The sequence below is a fragment of the Molothrus aeneus genome, chromosome 5 (genome assembly GCF_037042795.1).
Source record: "Molothrus aeneus isolate 106 chromosome 5, BPBGC_Maene_1.0, whole genome shotgun sequence".
Taxonomy (NCBI): domain Eukaryota; kingdom Metazoa; phylum Chordata; class Aves; order Passeriformes; family Icteridae; genus Molothrus; species Molothrus aeneus.
In genome coordinates, this window is record NC_089650.1 from 21,452,945 (window position 1) to 21,473,262 (window position 20,318).

The following is a 20,318-nucleotide window of genomic DNA, read 5'->3' on the forward strand; positions in this document are numbered from 1 at the left end:
ACGCTACACTAATAAGGCTGCATTAGGAAACAATAAAAAGTTAGAACTGCAGTGCTGCACAGGCTGCTGAAGCACAAAGGGAAACTGCAGCTCAAAATGGATGGCATAGAAAAAAAACCCACAAGAAATCCAAGAGCTGGAAAATGTCTTAAACATGGAAAATCCTATTCAATACATGTGAAACTGATTATGCTAGAACAGAAGCACTTGAAAGTAAGAGCAGAGCATTTTATTACCCTCAACTAGAAGGAAAAATAGAATGCAACAAGAACAGAAATAAACATTTAGTTTTAACAAAGAATGGCTCGCCAGCAATAATTTTAAGGTCCTATGCAGACACTCAAGCTATTCAACTGCCCTTATAGAGACTGTCAAGAAGGGGGGTGAACAATAAGACGTGAAAACTTGTGAAGTTTGTAAAATTATCCAGGGTAGCCAGACCTCAAACTGATAGTAAAAAGCTGCAAAACCATCTCACCATGGATAACTGTGGAGCCATGGATAACTGTATGGTAAAATGGAGATGAAAATTACTACTGTTAAGTGCAAAGTGATGTATGTGGTAAAAATATTTTCACCTATGCATATACATGATGATAGATTCTAAATTAGCTTTTACTACTCATAGGAAGGTATAAGTAGTCATCCTAGACAGAAACATCATGCAGTCCCCGCAAGCACAAAAAAGGACAGCCAAAATGTAAGCAGTTATTTACAAAAAAAATCCATAATGAAACTCAAATGTTCATGATGTCTGTCTGTTACTCTTGTAGTAGCCTGACATTGTAATATTGTGCGTGGTAATATTGTCTGATGACCCTCTTAAGAAAGGAGTACAACTAACCAGAAACAAAAATGGACAGACCACAGAGATAACTAGGAATGTAAAGAACTGGTATATAAGAGAAGTCTAAGTATTTTGGAAAAGAGAGAACTGAAGGGGGACTGAAACCTACAAAATCCAATATGATGCACATAAGGGAATGATTCTTAGCCATGTCCAAGAAGGAAGAGCAGGTTCAAATGTAACATAAACCTGGGGTTTTTTTCACTCAAGTAACTAAAAGTCATTGCTAAAGAATGGCGCACTAGCAAAAAGATAAACAAGTTCAAAAACAGATTAGACCAGTTCATCAAGGATAGGTATGCCTCTGCCTGGTAAACACAGGGATACCAAAGCTACAACTCTAAAGCTGTGGTTGCTGAAAGGAAGGAAAAAATGTGCAACTATCATTCTGCACATGCCTAGTTTACTACAAATCTCTGACTATGTGAAGTGGTAAATACACAGCCATTGCTGGAGACAGGACACCACAACAAAAGGTACTTTTGCACCTGTCTGGAAAGGCAGCTCTTGGGAACACCAAGAGATGGGATTGTGAAATTCCACAACGAACAACAAACTCCCTGCCTCCCCATGATTATCAAAAAGAATTCAGGCACCAAATAAACACTGTTTGGTTACAAGTTTTTAAGACTCTTTAGTTTTACCTCCCTAACAGGAAGGTTGAGCTAAACTGTACACTATATAAAAAAAGACTAAAATTCCAACCTAACTGATAAATTCATGTTCACTACTCCTTACAAGCCTGTTTCATTCACTTGGTGGAGTGATCAAAGGCTTAACTGCGCATGAATACATGAGACTGCTGAAGAGCCAAGACTTGAAGGGGGATGAACCCTTCCCGCCTCCTCCACACAATGGAAGGAGAAAAAACCCAAATGAAAAAGACGCAGTGTAACTGAACCAGAATAGAGGTTAGGTCCTTCAAGAGTCAACCAGGGGCTAACTAAAACAGATTTAGCAAAATTAACAAAACCCGTAATTTTAATGGTGCTGCAAAAGCATGTTTAATTTCAGTTAAACAGGCTAAGTACATACCTATGTAGCCATTTCATATTTTAAAAGGAATATTAAAATAACATATAGACCACCAAGTCCAACAAGCTAAGAAATGTGTAAATCTTTTTTCCTTTGATTCAAAGAACACCCTGAATGAAACAGTTCAGAAAACCACGTTTAAGTATAGGGATTTGAATTTGCCAAAGTATGCAAGTCTAGCAGAAAAAATAATACAGTTTATGTTATCTTGACTTTTCATTTGGGGAATTAAACATGCAACAATAGTGCAATTTAGTTACAAAAAGGTTTGAAAGATAGAAAAGCAGACTTAAAAGAGGAAAAAGAAATTCAAATTTTCAAGCAGTGATTATGTGATAAGGACCCACAGAGTAGTGGAAACAGCACAGTCAGCAAGAGAGCATTTGCTCCAGTTGAATTTTCTACCAGTACTAGATTTATTTCCCAGCCATCTTGGATACTGATTACAGGAAATATCCACACATATTGTGAATTTCTATTTAATGCAAGATCTACCGTGTAGAGCATGAAACAACAGCATGCAGTTACCTTAAAAGAAAGCAACAACTCCATCATAATTATTACCAGAAAAGCAATAGGTTTGAGTATCATTGTCTGGAGTGATATAAAAAAGGAACAAACCTGACATAAACAAGAAAATGCAATAAACTCAAGGTTTTCAAGAGGCAAACTGCTTAACAGAGCCAACTTTTTTCTAATGAAAGAAAAAAAGAGATTATGCTGAATATTTACTAAAAGGCTCAAAACAAAACAAAAAAAAATATTGGTTCATTAAAGACACAATCCCTATGTTATTAGGAGCAGTGGATACAACAGAAACAAAATCTTTATAAAGGCTTAATATTAAAGAAATACTTTTGATAAAAGCAAACTGTAAATGCAAAATATTTTGACAAGATATTACATATCTGTGCAACCTGACAGGAAAAAGGGTGCAGCACAAACCCATCCCATCAATGACTCAAAGACTTGTAACACTGGACAGAAATACACCATTTGTCATTACTTGTAATAATCTGTGCAGGCCTTCATCATAAACAGAGCCCCACTGTGCAAGACACTTCGGTAACAGAGAACAAAGCGTTGGTGGATGCAAAGGGATGAAATAGGAACGGTGAGCCTGAGCCAGCAGTGTTGGGCAGAGTCCATCTCAGCAGCAGGCTAAGCATATCCAATTATTCAGCATAAATCCCAGACAAGAAGGGCTTTGAAGAAATGCATGAAGAAAAACAAAGGTAAATGTGCAGGGGTTTGAAAGTGAAGCACTTAATTTGGGAAATTATAAAATTAGCCAGGGTGTACTGACTGGAAGTAAATCTTAAGTTTTTGAAACTGAAAGAAGAAAAAGCAGCAGGATAAAGGCAGATAAAATAATGATGAGTGCCTTATGCTTGAGGCGTAAGAAAATAGGAGGTGGGCAGATGAATGTGACAGAAGTAGGAATGTGAAAATGACCGTTTAGAACAGCAAATGTTTGTGACAGCATTCCATCGAAATTGCACTTCGTACTAAGAATACCAATTCTTAAATTGAGGTCTGAAGAATGACTGCTGCGCAGTCAAAATACATTTTACTGCAAAGAGAGGTGAAAAAAGTACAATGTTTATCTTACTGGAAAATAAATAACTTGTCTCTAGAAAAAAGGTAGCAAAGAAAACTACTAGTCAATACCATTAAAGAAAGAAGAAGACAGCTTCCCCAGAAAGCCACAGAAGCCGTGGTTGGCAGCAGAGCTCCAATAAGGAGTAATGAAGGGCACACCAGTATTCCTGAGGTCACTGGGGGCTGTTGCTACCACTGAGGAAAAGCAGCAGAGGGTAAATCCAAGAGAAGAGGTAAAGGCGCAATGCTTTGCAGAAAGAGAAATGCCTGCAAGTCGGTAGATCTCTCTTTAGTGATAAGCTCTCAAGTAACATATCAGTATTAAAAAAAAAACCCAAAAAATATTACAATCTTACAAACCACAGCAATAAATCATCAATCACAGCTGAGGGCAAGTAGACAATTAGCACATACTGATGAAACGTCCCCAGATAGACAGAAGGTGCTCTATGCAAAGTAATATTCGCTGGTTTAGAGAGAATATGTTAATTCATTATTCAATAATCAACAGGAAAAAAAACCCCTCCAAACCATAATAATATATGTGGTGCTTAAACTGCCCATTGCAATAGTAGGTACTGTTTATGAATTCTAAACTGAATTTATAAAAGGATATGGAGTGTCTGTAGGATTGTCACAGATACGACACAGGAAAACACGGTATGAGCTAGCAGCAGTTTAGAAGAGGCAGAAAATATAAATAGCAGCAGTCCAAGCCTGGATGGCATTCCAGCTGGATATTACACAGCAGCTGAGGTAGTGTCAGTAATTTCTTTAAAGGACAGACATAATGTGGTTCCCCTGAAAGAAGAATTTCCTCCATCTAAGGATTAGATGGGGTTCTCCTGAGATCTGAAGGGAAAGGACTAATGAAGATCTTCTGGGCTCAGAACACTGCTGAATCATGGTAAAGGCAATAATATTATTCATTTGCAAGCCACACCTTCAGTTTTATAAATCTGGATCAATCTATGCTAGGAAAAAAGGACTGGGATGAGCCACAGATTATTAGAAATAAATCACTGGACAAGATCAAAGAGAAATTTCAATCTTTTTTTCACCTGAGGTAGAAATCAAAGGATACATGTGTTTTTGTTTTGTTTTTCTTTTATTTTACATAAACACATCCTCTTCTAACTTATTCCTTCATCTTCTGAAGGCTCTAGCCCAAAAGCAGAAGAGTAAGTCAACATTAAAGTCTTCTTTGTTAAGATAGCTTCAGAACAGACAATTCTTCTTTTGGCATTACCCTTATAGCTATTTGGCCAGGAAACTGAATTTATTGGTAGCTCTTTATAACACCTGTTCCCCAGGAACTGCCTCTGAAAGTTTCTGCTTCAAGTGGTACCATGTGGCATCACTAAAGAATCCTTATACCTCTCAAGGATAAACTAACATTTGAAAGGAAGAATAATTAAATTTAAGTACAGGACTTAAGACTGCATAAAACCCACTGTAAAATAGTTTTATGTACCTATAATGTGAGTATTGAATTTTTCTAAACAATTTCCTAAAGTTAACATTAAACAAAAAAATAATGTTGGTTTTCTGGAAAGCATCAGTTATGAACTATGTCAACTCTGAAATTTTAGTGATGAAATTTAACTTGGAGAGTTACTTCCCAAGAAAAATCTTAACAATTATATATAACAATGAATTTACATATGGGACAAGTACACTGCTATTAGTATTTTCAGCATTTTTACCTTTTACAAGAAAAGAGAAAGCTAACAGCAAATGAACACATTACAAAACATATTTATTATCTTTTTGGACCTGACTCTAAATGATACATGAACAAACTTAAATTTATCTTCCTGCCATTACATCTATGCAACTAAACCATGAAGCTTTGCATCAGCTCCCTGATCTTGCAATTTAATTGAGAACATCTGACAACTTAAACACACTTCCAGAGCACCCTACCAGTTTGACTTAATGGTCACAAAATAAGTGATCCTAAAGCCTCCTTTACAGAATAATTAGAGATGGTTTATCAAAGGCCATGCAGCAATTTCTGACAGCACAGGCACGAAATCAGAAAAGTTCACAGCTTTCATACCTGAACTCAAGCACATGAACTTACTTTTCCCCTCTCATCCCCACCCACCTTTTTTATTTTCCTTTTAAGCTTCACATTGAGCAGCAGTATCCTCCAGTGAAAATCCGCATTTCAGAGATTCATGCCAGGATGCCCTTCTCCTCCCGCTTCCCCTCCCCTAGCAGTAAGTCTTTTATGAAGCTGGTCAGTCGCCTTTAATCATCAATAACTTTCTGAAATTTAGCAAGTGTGAGTTCTCAGTAAGAGTAAAGGATTTGGAAGCACAAGAAAAGCTGCAATTAACAGCAGTCTAGTGCAAAGTAACAACAAAACCATGTTGTGAAATGAGTATCCATGAGAAAAAGAAATACAGCTGAATTAAGTCTCCTAGCTGCAAGCACAAATCAAAAGAAAATATGCAAGATAGAAATGAGGGGAAAAAATCACTAGTAAATGAAGACTGCACAACCAGTTTTTAACATTGAATTTTAATATTTTCTCAAACAGAAGGAAAGCTTATGACCCAGGCAACAATCAGCTGACTGAGATAAGACCTGACTGCACTTATGCTGCAATCAGTTGTGCAGCCAGACCTCAGAAAGGCAATCTATTTTTACCACCAGCAGCCCAGGTGGTGACAAACAGTGCAGCTGCAACACCCAGAGCCCTGGGAAGGCTTTGCCACTCAGCAGTGTCTTGTGCCTTGGGCTGGAATTTAGACCAAGTCCTACACTGGTATTTTGCCTCCTATGGCAAGTCTGAAGACAACTTAAGTAGATCTACACCATTAAAACCATACACTGAGCACTGTCAGAATTTCTCAGAAGAAACTGTAGCTACTGGAGACCTTTTAATTGGAAGAAAATGTCTGGTTTAGGTTACTCCAGCTGGCAAAGTAGGCCAGGAGAGGGAAGGGAGCATCCAGTCCCTTGTGCTTCTGAATCATGGGATCATCATAATAAAGAAAGCCCCCATCTTTTCCTATGTCTAGACAATGAGATGGATGTACTTGACATCAGTAATAAATACATACATTTGAAAACCACCTTAGATAATCTTTAAACTGCTCCTTTTTTAAAAAAAATTGTTAAAATTTACTACTTTGCATAATTAGTAATATCATTTTGGAAGAACTTTCCATATGAAGTCATGATCTTGACCAGGCTTCCCACTTCCAAATCATTTTAAGACCTGAGTTTATTCTTGCACAGCCTGCAGCCCCCTCCTATGCCTAGCATTTCTCTGTATCAGTACTGACAGTGAAAGTCAAGAAAGCCAGTCCAGCCAAAAATTAGCCTGATTAAAATGGGAATGGGGTGAGGGAGGGATTTGCTGGCTCGATCACCCACCTAACTCACTTCAGTCACAGAGCACTACTGCTGGCAGAAGGGGAGGTGTGGACAAGAAAAATGGCTTCTAACAACCCTAATTTAGCCTAGATGAAATTACCACCATATTTCATCTTCACAACAGATTCCTCAGTGAAGCAGAAATGGTTTACATGGGGCACTCTTCACTCATTTGTACCTCTAACACAAAGAAGCCTTGACCTTTTGCTACACTCCTACCTCCCTCTGCCCTCATTTGTTTCACTTCACCCAGCCCTTGCCCTGCACTCATCTTTCTCCTAATTTACCCCACAGTGGCACAAAACAATTAAGGGCTGCTGTCAAAGTAAAAAAAGGAATTTCACCAATTCAGAGGGGAATTCTGAAAAAGGAGCTTTAGTTGTGGCAAGGAGAGGGACAAGTCTATGAAAACCAGTGTTACTTAGAGAGTAACTCAGACCTTCAAAGGTCCTTTTCAGGGTGATGATTATTTTGTTAGCTCCCTACACTCAGGCTAATGTGCAGGCTGTGCTCTTCTGGACATTTGCTCCATTCCCCACTCCCATCCATCCTCCTAATGCTGCAGTAGGAGCAAGCGGATGAGGTCAACTAAACCTCAAAATCCTTATTCCCATATTCCAAACAGCTCTGTGCCCACGTCTCCAGCTACATACCCTTCTCCCTCAACATGGCTCTAGCCACTTATGCTTACCCATAGCTTTAGCAACACAAGACTGCTGTTGAATGCTAATTTCTTACTAATGAAAACTAATCATCATGCAATTAAACTTTAATCACTAAGCAGCTGGCTGGGATCCAATCCATAACAATAAAGGCTTATTAATAACTTTTTGCCAAAGTGCTCTATCCATGAAGACTATCCTCTACACAGAGTCCAGTTAAGTGTATAAAATTGTTTGAAAAATATTTCCTCTGCCAACAGACTAGCCAGAGCACAACAGGATAAGAGCAGCATAGTATAAATTAGCTAAGAAGGATGAGTTTACAATTCAGGGAACCCAAACTACTCTTCTGGCTCCTTCCATAACCTCAGGCACAATGTGCTGCACAGAAAGAGCTTCTTTTCTCCAGTTCTTGTCTCTGTAGAGTAACATTCTTTAAGGCAAAAAACTAGTTATAATTTTGCTGTAGTTTCTAAAATTATTACATGAATACTCATCATACTTCAGTTTTATTTTTACTCATCTTTCTAAATCTAGGGAAATTAATCTAACCTCTTTCAGAACATATTTCTCTAATTAAAAAATATATTGAGGTTATATAACTAGGCTTATAATGGACAGATTGAAATCTACTTTTGAAAAGAAGAAAGTTTAAAACCTGCTTTCTATAAAGCCACAAAGATGATGAGAGGGCAGGAGCACCTTTGCTATGAAGACAGAGAGAGCTGGGGTTGTTCAGCCTGGAGAGAAGGCTTCAGGGAGACCTTACAGACCCTTCCAGTACCTAAAGGGGCTTATAAAAATGAGAGAGAGCAACTTTCAACATGGGCAGATAGTGACAGAACAATGGGGAATGGTTTTAAACTAAGAGGAGAGGTTTAAATTAGGTATTAGGAGGAAATTCTTTACTGTGAGGATGAAGCAGTGGAATGCTGTACGAAGATGCTCTGGATGCCCCCCATCCCCAGAAGTCTTCAAGGCCAGGTTGGATGTAGCTTTGAACAGCCTGGTCTCATGGAAGGTGTTCCTGTAAGGTCTCTTCCAACCCAAACCATCCTGTGAATTCATGATTTTAAAGTAATTTCATACCACCATTAGTAAGTGTCCCAGTTTTGCCTGCAGAATTCCTATCCCAATCTGGCATAAAGCCTTACATGTAGATAACTTTTTATGAACTTGGTTTGCATTGCCATGCTTGGAGAGCTTTCCTTTATTATGAATAGTAGAACACTAGTATAATTGAAGCATTACTCTTACTTATTCAGTGACCAAAGAATTCAATATAATGTTTATTTTAAAAATAAAATGTAAAAATTGTAGATTTTTAAATTTAAAAAGGTCTTACAAAAGATAGAACACAATTCTAATAATCTACTAAATATTATCTAAAAGAAAGTAATGAATTCTTATCTTCAGAAATTGACCTCTTTTCATAGTCAGTAAGACAGATGAAAGATGAAAAAAGAATTTTTTTTTCCCCAAAAATCAGGAAAAATACATTTAAGTCTGCACTTTTGCCCATTGTAATCAAATACAAACCATTTTAAATACCGAGGCATGGAGCAGAATAAACTTATTTGCTAGTAGTGTTCTTCTAACAAAGCTAAAGGAATACAGCTGAAGTGACAACCATCTGGAATTAGTCTAAGTTTAAAAAATTGGTTAACAAAACAAAACACCAACAACGCAACAACTCTCCTCCAAAATTTTGGGGAATCTTAACAAACTTTTTACCAGCACAGTTTACAAAGATTCAAGCTAAAATGACACATAAATGGATTGCATTCACTCACTATTGAAAATTTAGTAAGAGTTTGGCACCCCTATGGTAACAGGCAATTGAAATCTTACAAAAAAAAAAAAAAAAAGACTGTGTGAGCTTGTGGATAAGCCAGACAAAAAGCTCTAAAGCTTTGTCTAGAAATCTCCTGCACAGAGAAGGCCCCATTCACATTCAGAAGAGCTTCCTCAAAATTAAGTTACTTAAATGTATTTTTAAATTAAAACTGTACAGAAATGATGAGGATTCCTGATGCTTTACAGAAAGGCAACTGTGGAATGAGCAAGCTGCTTTTTGCATACAAGTTTCCAGTGCTCTTGGCTACAACTCATGTAAGTGGGTAAACATCCTATTCTTTCCCAACACTCCATTGTCAGTAAATCTATTTTCCACTTTCCTCACTCCACATGCAAGACAAACAGTAAAATATAAAACCACATGCAAGCACAGACATAATGCCTGTACTTTGGGATAAACTAATGACAAAGGAGTCTGCTATAATAAAGATGCACAGAAAGTACTTCCCTGCATCTTCTCTCTCCCCCATTACAAAGGGGTCAATACTGGAGTCTTTCCTCTTACCAGCATCAACTTTATGCTTGAGATCACAACTAAAATGTGATTCCTATCACCTTCAGTCCATAATCACCAATAGGCTGCACCAAATTCACCTCACTCCTACTCACAGTAAAGCTAAAGAAAACCAACTTCATTTTACAAATGTAATTACTGGCTTCTGATAATTTAAGATATTGAAACATTTGCATTAGACATGTACATGTGGATTCTGTCTGCTCAGCTCTTTAGCATTTAAGGCTTGTGGTACCAATGCACAGAGTTGCTGTAAGCTACCAAGTGCTGCAGCAGTAGTGATTCACACTTCCAGGTCCCCAAGAGAGGAAGGCAGTGAACTGAGATACACCAGGGGCTCCTCCCAGGTTCTCCTCCCTGTGGAGGATTACTCTTACAGAGCAGGAGTCATGACAGCACAGACTTTCAGTGGCACAGCAGATGGCAATGCCTTTCTGAGAAAACCAAATCTGAAGTTCATCATTCAGCTGTCTTTCAGAATTTCTCCTCCACCCAAAATTTCATGCTTTCTTATTTTTGTAACACTGCAGAAGAATATTAAAGATGCTGCCATTTCCTGAGGAATGAAAACGAGTATTACGCTAGAGTGCACATTTCCAGCTCAGATAACTAGGTATTTGGGCACAGTCTGTCAATGAAAACCAGGAATTCAGCCACTTTAAGGGTAACTGTAGAAAGTGCCTCAAGGTTCTGTGGCAATCCTCATTGGAGGGCTAAAGCATACTAAAAGCTGTTTCCAGAGATAAAAACAAGCAAGCAATGTTCTCAGTACATCCCTTTTCCAACCACTGCTGGCAGTGATTTTAAATCTGCTTCCCTTCCCCCACAGTGAAAAATTAAAAAGCTCCAGTGTCACTTCTTCCTACTCTTGAAATGTGTCCCTACTAACACAGCTCTAGGTGTCGAAATACAACTGTTCCTTCCTGTGTGTTGTCAGGCATGTTATTTTTGAAGCAGCAGATCATTATTTCAGTGGAACCTTGACCTAACACAGAACTCCTGCACTTGAGGAGTTTTTTTGGTTTCATGCTTTGGTTTGGCGGGGGGGAGGAGGAGTAGGTGAGAGTGGGTTTGGGAGAAAAAAATTACTAGGTTCTGCATGTTTTTCTTCTCTACAAAGAAAGATGATGAATAAAAGGTTAACATTCTTCTCCAAACACTATTAAATAGTAGTACCATAGACCTGAAACCCTTTCAAGTGCTGGTGGCACCTGGGCACAATTTTATGTTACAGCTAAATTGATCTAATGGTTATCATTACCAGTGGAAAGGACACTCCCTCTCAGATGCAGCAAACATGGTTCAGAGGGTAAGCAGAGTCAGACGGCTGATCTGGCATAAAGATTCCCCCACCCCAAGCTAGTCTTCTGATGGATTAGCTGGCTACAAATCAGCCCACTGTGCAAATGCACACGTGGTAGGTAGATCTAGTGCAAGTGAAGTAGTGGAAGCAAGCAGCTCACAAAGAAAATAAAGCAGGATCCCTCCTCATGACAGCAGCTCCCTCCTGCTCTGGCTTAGGGATAAGAGAGCCCACCTGTGCCAAATGAGAGATTCAGAATGAACTTACACCTTTATACTTGTATGGTACTACAGTAGTCAGGTTTCTGGGCCTAGAAACTGTTTTGCTTTGTTTTGCCAAAGGCAGCTAACCTGCCACAATTTTCCCAGTTCATACCAATTCGCTGGCTTAGCCACTTGATTAGCTATACAGCCAGGAACCTTTTATAAGCAATTACTTACAGAGCGTGGGAGCTTTTCTGTTAGGCTGTGATTTCCCAAATTTGAGAATATGAATAGTTTAAATCCTAGTGATCCCTCCAGGCATCCTTCTTTACCCAATTTACAGCTAGGGTCCAGAAGGTAAAGGGTAGGGGTAGAGGTAAACAAAAGAAAATGGTTCTATGAAAGCATCAGAGTAAACAAAGTATTATAGAAAGGCAACTTCCTCCAAATAAGATACGGTGGAAGATCAACTATCAGGAGTCACAAGTCAAGAACAACTTACCTGTGCAAAACCAGGAGCTGTTCCCTGTGAAATATGGGTAACGGGCAAACCTACCTCTAAAACTAACAAAGACACACTCACAACATGAGACACAAGGCTACCACTGCCCAATAGGCATGAAAAATACAAGTATCTAGTATCAAACTGAAGAGAAAGAGACTTCAGGCATTTAGGTACTAAACTTCTCATCACTAAACTCTATCAGACCTTCAAAGCAGGTCTGTTAGGAGTCCTGAAGCAGGTAGATTTTTCCACTTTGCATAAAGAGCAGGCTTTGAAAGAGAATCCATGGAGAGCTGGACAGACAAAATTACAGACTGGTGAGAGAAAACATAGAATCTTCTGCTCCACTGTAGATCATGGGCAGGTTTCACCCTTCACCATTTGTTACTCTGAAGTTCACCTGATTGAAATCCAAGATGATCTTTTCAATAAGGAGCAACAAAGGAAACAGGTTCCAAGGACTCCTTTCCATGTATAAGGATTAAAACATTTCTAAAGCTGGGAGAGATGCAGAGATTGATGAGAAAAGCATTACATTTTTTTAGACCTTTTAAAGAGATCTTTAAAAGGGGGATAAACAAGCTTTCCTTTCACAAAACGCTCTCAGCAGGAACACAAGCTACATTTATCTTCAGCAAGGTCAATTCGGATAAGAGCAGGGGTAGAAGAAAAAAAAATACAAACAAACAAAAAAACCCATCCTAACCAGAAGTAATACATGTGCTAGGTCAGAGCCTCTGCCTTAGGAAAAAACATGTCTTACAAAAAAGCCCTGTAAGAAATAGCATACCACCTTCCTAGTGAACAGCTTTTTAGAAAACAATAGCTGAACTATCTTGGATTCAACTTAACACAAAGAACATTATCTGCATTGCTCTCTTCATTTACAGCTTCATATATTTAATGCAGAGACTAAAGACCATCAATTCTTTTGAACATTAAAACTGCTGACAACTACCAAAGTGACTCCATAATTCTTCCAGTTTCAAAGGTAACCAATACTTCATCTTACATGGAAATGAACTTCTCATTAACAGAAAAATGGTGAAAGAATAGACAAGACAGGGAACTTTCTGGCCACCTACAGTATTTGAAAGAAAAAATTTTATAAGCAACAGGATCACCTAGCACTAAGGAGATGGCATTTTTTCAGTTCAAGATTTCATCAGCATTGGAACAAAAAAAATCTAACTGCAAGAAGGCCACTTAGCACCGTGACTATGCATTAACAGTTTATGAGGGAGACAGACTCCTTAGCTCATCTGCTGGGGTATCTTATCTGAGCCTCAAAATAAGGAGAAGGATTAAGTCATTCTGCATCTGAAGCAGCCCAATTAATTAGATCACATTCTCAGAACCAAAAAGCACAGCAGAGTGACCTGAGTAAAAGGAACACCTTTTTGCCTTCAAGAAAGGCAGATTCTAGCACTTTGGAAATCACCTGGATTGCTGCTTAGCAGATAACACACACCATTTTCAGTCCAGAGTGAAAACAGACTTTAAGGAAAGCTCAAAGTTCTGGAGAGTCACTTCACAGTTTGATAAACCTTTTTAAGATAATGCCTTCTCAGGAATTCTTCTTGAGCATCTGGTACAATTTGATCTTTGAGCACCTTCACATAAATAAAACTCCTTTCTTGAGATTGACTATGGGCCAGTTGTCAAAAAAACTGCACTAAGACAGACATTTATTCATAAAAGAAACAACTTAGCAAGAAAAATTATTTTCTGATCTTGGAAAGCATGTGAGAAATAGGTGTCCAGGGGAAAAAAAAATCTATAATGAGCTTTCATGTGATAAAAAAATAGGTGACAGGTGTGAGAAGAAGAAACACAGGACAGGTTACTTGTATCACTACCTACATCAATGGCCTTTGACTAGAGGTTTAAGTTTCCTATTTCTATACTAGAGTGCTGCATAAACAACAGCAACTGAGCCAGGTGTCTAAAGAAAATATTTCAACTCATTTAATGGTATGGATTCAGTTTAAATTGGTGCATATTTACCCTGTTGGTACCACAGACAGTTTAGGTAATTTTTAGTTATGGGAATATTTAATTTGCACAGAATGAGTTACATACATGAATTATTCACTTCCAGGATCATGACCCTTCATATACCATATGCTAATGTCCTTCCTTACCCATAGACAAAATCCAAGAGCCACATTCCTGTGTGCCTGTGCACACATCTCTCTACTTGTTCCTGGTAGGAAGCAGCTACTTGATTTGCACATCTGCTTTTCCATGACAGCAACACTAATGAACTGCATGTCAGAGGAAAAAAGAGAAAAAGCACTTGCAAAGCACAGAGAAGGTAAAGAAAAAGCATATGCAACAAGCATAGGAAATCAGCTGTGTGAGCCAGAAGGCTTTCCTCAGGCAGCAGGACAGGAGACTTGAGTTCAACAGAGCCTTTCCACTGCCTGGGGATGGCTTCTGGCAGGCACACCTCTGAATACCCCATGGCCATCTTAGTGCTGCACGTAACCCTCTGTGAGCTGAAGGGATGAGGTTACACTGCTTCCAGAAGAGAAACCAGCACAACAGCTCGCTACAACAGGAAAAAAAATGCTAGAAGAAAACCTTTTCCATTATTTGTCACAGGGGTGATAAATGGATTACTCTTACGGATGCTATACAGAGGAGCCAAGCATCATCTCAGGGTACTGTATTTGTATGAGACACAATACAGAGCTTTCAACTCTGATTCGGGAGGGGGACAGTATTAGGCTTGTCCTTGGCAAGCTGTGGGATGAGATGCAAAGGTTAGAGAAACAGGGTACTAGTGAGGGCACTCTGCCCTTGACTCTGAAATGTGCTGGCCACACTGGAGCACACTTGGAGTCTTACAGAGGTGAGCCAGGGACTCCTGAGGTAACAGAAGCCAACAGGGATACCAGCAGGGAAATATCTCAAAGGAATTAAGGGGTGTTCCTCTGGGAAGGTGATGCAGCCAACAGCCTGGCCAAGGTGCCTGTACACCAAAGCACACAGAATGGGCAACAAACCAAAGGAGGGGCTGGATACCACCATGCTGCTGGAAAGTTATGACCTCGTTGCCATTACTGAAACTTGGTGGGGCAAATTGTGTGACTGGAGTGTGACTATCAATGGCTATGAGCTGTTCAGGAGACAAAGGAGGGAGAGGTGGAGGGGTTGCCCTCTATGTCAAGAGGTGCATTGAGTGTGAAGAGTTGTCTCTGAAGAACAGCCATGAAATACTGTGGGTAAAAATCAGACACTGAGGTAACAAAAGGAACCCTGAGGCCGGGGTCTGCTGCAGCTGCCTGACCAAGGGGAGCCCATTGACAAAGCCTTTGCCCCAGGCACAGGAGGCGTCGTGCTCACATGCTCCAGTCCTGCTGGGGGACTTCAGCCACCTTGACAGCTACTGGGAAAGCACCAAGGTAACTGCAGGCAATCCAGGAGACTCCTGCAATGCATGGAAGATAGCTTCTTGAGCCAGGTGATAACCCTGCCACAGGGAACTTGATACTGGATTTGATTATCACCAGTGTAAATTAACTAACTGGGAATGTCAAGATGGGAGGCAGACTGGGATGGAGCAATCGTGCATTGGTGGATTTTGCAGTCCTGAGTGATATGGGTCAGGTAAGGAGTAAAGTTAAGCCCTTGAACTTCAGGAAAGCAAACTTCCAGCTCTTCAAGGAGATAGTCAATAGGGTACCCTGGGAGACTGCCCTCAGGAAAACAGGAGCAGAACTGAGCTGGCAGATCTTTATGGAAGTCTTCTATAGAGTTCAAGAGCTAGCAATTCTCAGAACCAAGAAACTGAGCAAGGAAGCCAAGAGACTGGATGGCTGAGTAGGGAACTCTTGGTCAAACTAAAGGGAAAGAAACAAAGACACAGGCAGTGGAAACAAGGACAGGTAACATGGGAAGAGCATAGGGATGAAGTTCAGTTGTGCAGGGATAGTCTGGAGAAGGCCAAGGCAAAGCTGGAACTGAACCTGAAAAGGAATGCAAGGAAGGTCTTCTATAGGTAGGTTAACCAGAAAAGGAAGGACAAAGAAGGTGTACTCCCTACCATAAACAATGCTGGCAAACAGCTAACAATGGACGAGGAGAAGGCTGAGGTACTCAACAAATTTTTTGCCTCAGTCTCCAATGGCAACCTCTCTTCCCACACCTCTCAAGTGGATGGATGACAGGATGGGGACTGGGGTAGGCAAGTGTTCCTCCCACTGTATACAAAGATCAGGTTAATGAACACCTAAGGAACATGAATGTACACAAGTCTATGGGATCTGAAAAGATGTAGCTGAGATTCCTGAGAGAGTCTGCTGATGTGATTCCTAAACCACGCTCCATGGTATTTGAAAAGTTGCTAGTCAGGTGAAACCCCAGGTGAGTGGAAAAGGGAAACATTGTACAAATCTGTAAAAAGGGCAGAAAGGAGGACCCTGGGAACTACCAACCTGTCAGGCTCACCTCTGTGCCTGGGAAGATCATGGAACAGATCCTCCTAGAAGCTGTACTAAGGCACACAGGGGACAGGGAGCTGATTCAGGACAGCCAGCACAGCTTCACCAGAGGACAAGTCCTGCCTGACCAACGTAGTGGCTTTCTATGATGGAGTGACTCCTTCCTCCCTGGGAAAAGGTGAGGATGGAATTTATATGTAATGCTTTTGAAATGTAAGGCTTTAGACAGTCCCACACAACACCCTTCTCTCCAAACTGAAGAGTGACAGATTTGACGCATTAGATGGATTAGGAATTGGTCAGACAGTCACATCCAGAGGGTAGAGATCAAAGGCTCAGAGTCCCAGTGGGTATCAGTGACCAGTGGTGTCCCTCAGGGGTCTGCATTGGCACCAGAGTTATTTAATGTCTTCACTAATGACACAGATGAAGGGACCAAGCTGAGTGGTGCTCTTCACTCACCTGAAGGATGGGATGCCAGCCATAGGGATCTGGACAGACTCAAAAGTGAGCACATGGAAATCTCATGAGGTTTAACAAGACCCAGTGCAAGGTGCTGCACCTGGGTTGGGGCAACCCCTGGTATCAACACCAGCTGGGGCATGAAGGGATCAAGGGCAGCCTTGCCAAGAAGGATTTGGGAGTGCAGGTGGACAAGAGGCTGGACACGACTCAGCAATGGCACTCACAGCACAGAAAGCCAATTGTATCCTGGGCTGCATCCAAAGGAGCATGGGCAGAGGATGAAGGAGGGGATTCTGCCCCTTTGCTCTGCACTGGTGACACCTCACCTGTAGTGCTGCATCTAGCTCTGAGGTCTTCTGCACAAAAAAGGACATAGACCTTTTTTGTTCTATGCAAAAAGAACAAGACAGTCTTTGCAAGTCCAGAGGAGGCCACCAAAATGATTAAAGGGACAGAGCATCTCTCCTTACAAGGAAAGGCTGAGAGCACTGGGATTGTTCAGTCTGGAAAAGAGAAGGCTTCAGGGTGACTTAATTGTGGCCTTCCACTAGCTGAAGGGAACATACAAGAGAGAGGCTACTTACAAGAACATGTAGTGACAGGACAAGGGTGAATGGTTTCAAACTGAGAGTAGGTTTAACTTAGGTATTAGGAAGAAATTCTTTACTGTGAGGGTGGTGAGGCATTGGAACAAGTTATCCAGAGCAGTTGTGGACAGCCCATTCCTTGAAGTGTTCAAGGCCAGATTGGAAGGGGCCCTAAGCAGCCTGCTCTAGTGGAAGGTGTCCCTACCCACAGCAGGGGGTTTGATCTTTTAAGGTCGCTTCCAATTCAAGACATTCTATGATTCTAGAGCAAAACAAAATGTACACACAAGACAATTGTCCCTGAAAGTTCAGTCTTATGAACAGATAAAAAATGGATCTAGACAGAACAGTGGAGAGCACTGAAAGACTACATATTATTTATCATATACCAAAAGTAAGCAGTATTTCTTGCAGCCTTAAATAGGAAGGATTAGGAAGAAATAGTTTTAAAACCAAATGAGACTGTGAATCTGAGTGACATGAAAATCAGAATAAAATGACAGACAATGGATTAAGGATAACGTAGATTAAAAGCCATGTTTTAAAGTGAGATTTTGGAAACTCACTATGAATTCAAGAGCAATTTTTAAGTTTGTGTTGAAATAACATGAATCTGGAGAAAAAAGGAAGCTCTACAAGACTCTGGAAGAAAGTAATTGAGTTACCAAGAGCTACTCAAAAGCATGCTATTCCAGGATTAAAAAAAAAAAAAAGCACAAGCAAACTTCAGTGAGCCCACAAAAAAAGCATGAAGTAATGAAAAACAGTCTCTCTGAAAAATACAATGGAAAGCAAGGAGGTAATCAAAAGACACAGGCAGGAAACAAAGGTGGAACAACACTTCAAAAGCAGCACAGCTGATAGTGATAATGTAGTCGACAGAAAAATGGAAAATTAGGCACTGGATCTGAACCTTAACTGGGAAAAGATCACCATAAACACTGATTACAACTGCAGTAGAGCACAACTGAAGCCACAGTGGAGGACAAGAGCCCCAGACAATGCACTCAAAGAACTTTGAGATGAAAAAAGAAAAAGGAAATTAAGAGGTAGTTGCAAAGGCAAGAGAGGCCACAAGCATTTTGTACTTTTTTTTTTTTTTTAAAGAGAAACACTTATTTCTACTGGCATTATGAGGGAAAAGAAAAGATAGAGGAATTGAGGAAGTGATTGAGGGAAAGAGGTAGAGGAAAAGAACACAAAGTTCAAGGGAGATAAGGAGATATTTTTGTAAGGTGCCATAAAGGCAGATGAAACGGTTAAGAAGAAGAGGAAAAAATTTTTTTTTACTTGTAAATAGGAGATGATTGTAACAGTTGGAAGAAAGTGCTAAAGGGTAAGCCAAAGCATATTCAATCAGAAAGTCAAAGATTCCACGCAGAGAAAGAACTAGACGTCAAACAACATGCAAAAACCCACATGAAAATGTGGATAACGGGCTGCTATTATTGAACAAGTTTGATTAGAGCCTCTCAACACAGCATGTTTTAGCACAGCTGGGCTTATGTCCTTTGCACAAACAGGGACACAAAAAGGATCACTGGAGGATAACTGAAGCGGTTCAAGAACTTGTAAAAAAGGCATTTGCTATTGGGAAAACCAGAATCCTAAGTGAAAGACACACCCTACACACAGTAAAAAGGGAAAATCAGGCTGGAGAGATACAAATTCAAAATACTGGTGAACTACCAGACAAATGAAAGCAGGCCACACTGCGAGTGGAATCCAAACGGTGGTGGAGGACCTGAAAGAAACCTTGCAATTATCAGAGATAAGAAATTCAGCAGTTGCATCAGAACAAGCATGCAGGCATGGCTCGATGAAAACCAAATGAAATTAACTGACTATGTTTAATGAGAGACTAGAAACAAGAATGCAAGCCAAATCAAGTTAGGGCAGAGAAGCATGTAATTACTGTCAAAGAACAGTTGAGTGAAAATTTAGAACAAGCCAGGAATCAAACTTGCAGAGAAAAAGCTCATGAGGAGGAAATAAGCACGCTGTATGTAACAATACAGAGGAAAGAAGATAAAAACTGGATCCCAACACTGTTTAGAAAAGGAAGAAACTGAAGGCAACAGGAAAAAGTAGTTCTATGCCTCTTCCATGGTCTGACCCAGGACAGAGAACAATACAAAAAAAGATAACCATAAAAAAAGCAATGCAGGATAGTGACAATGGCAAAGCAAGGCACATAACTGGTTTTAAAACATCAACTTCTGCCTCAGGAAATCAAGAACAGTGAACGTGTCCATCCACAATCAGGAAGTTGTGAAAAAAGTTTTTCCTTTGTCCCTGCTTTAATTTTACCCATTACTTCTCACTCATTGTATACTCCCTCTCTGGAGAAAGTAAATTATCAGTGTCATTTGTGAATGCTGAACTCATCAATACTAACCCCACACATATTTCACTCAATGCTTACAGACCTTTGTGCAATTCTGCTCTATCCGCCTTATATTATAAGGACTGCAAATTCTCCTAGAGTTGTGTAGTATGTATTATAGTGCAGAGTAACTCACACTGGAAGGAGCCCCTGCTGAAAGCAGAGCCAACTTCCAAGGCAGATCCACCTTGAGATGTAAAGATGCTTAGGGCTCCGCCCAGAACCAAATTTTGCATCTCCAAAACAAGGGCATTCCACAGCTTTTCTGTCATTTCTCCACCCTCAATCCAATGTCTGATTACCCTCACTGAAATTTTTCGCCAATTGAACTAGAACTTTCTTTGCTGCAATTTGTGTCTGCTACCACTTGTCCTTTCACTCTATGACTCCAAGAAGAGCCCTAGAGAACACTAAATATCTAACAGAATAGAAGAAGGAAGTGCAAAGAGACCACTGTAGTCACGAGAAAGCCTTTGGACATCCAGAACTTTTACTAGGTAATAAGCACCCAGCT

General features: G+C 40.0%; 1 protein-coding gene across 4 annotated transcripts in view; it reads right to left on the bottom strand.

Annotated features, from left to right (window-relative positions):
• TCF20 (transcription factor 20) overlaps positions 1-20,318 on the bottom strand; it is a 129,198-nt gene that overhangs the window by 20,081 nt on the left and 88,799 nt on the right. The gene's annotated exons all lie outside the window — the stretch shown is intronic.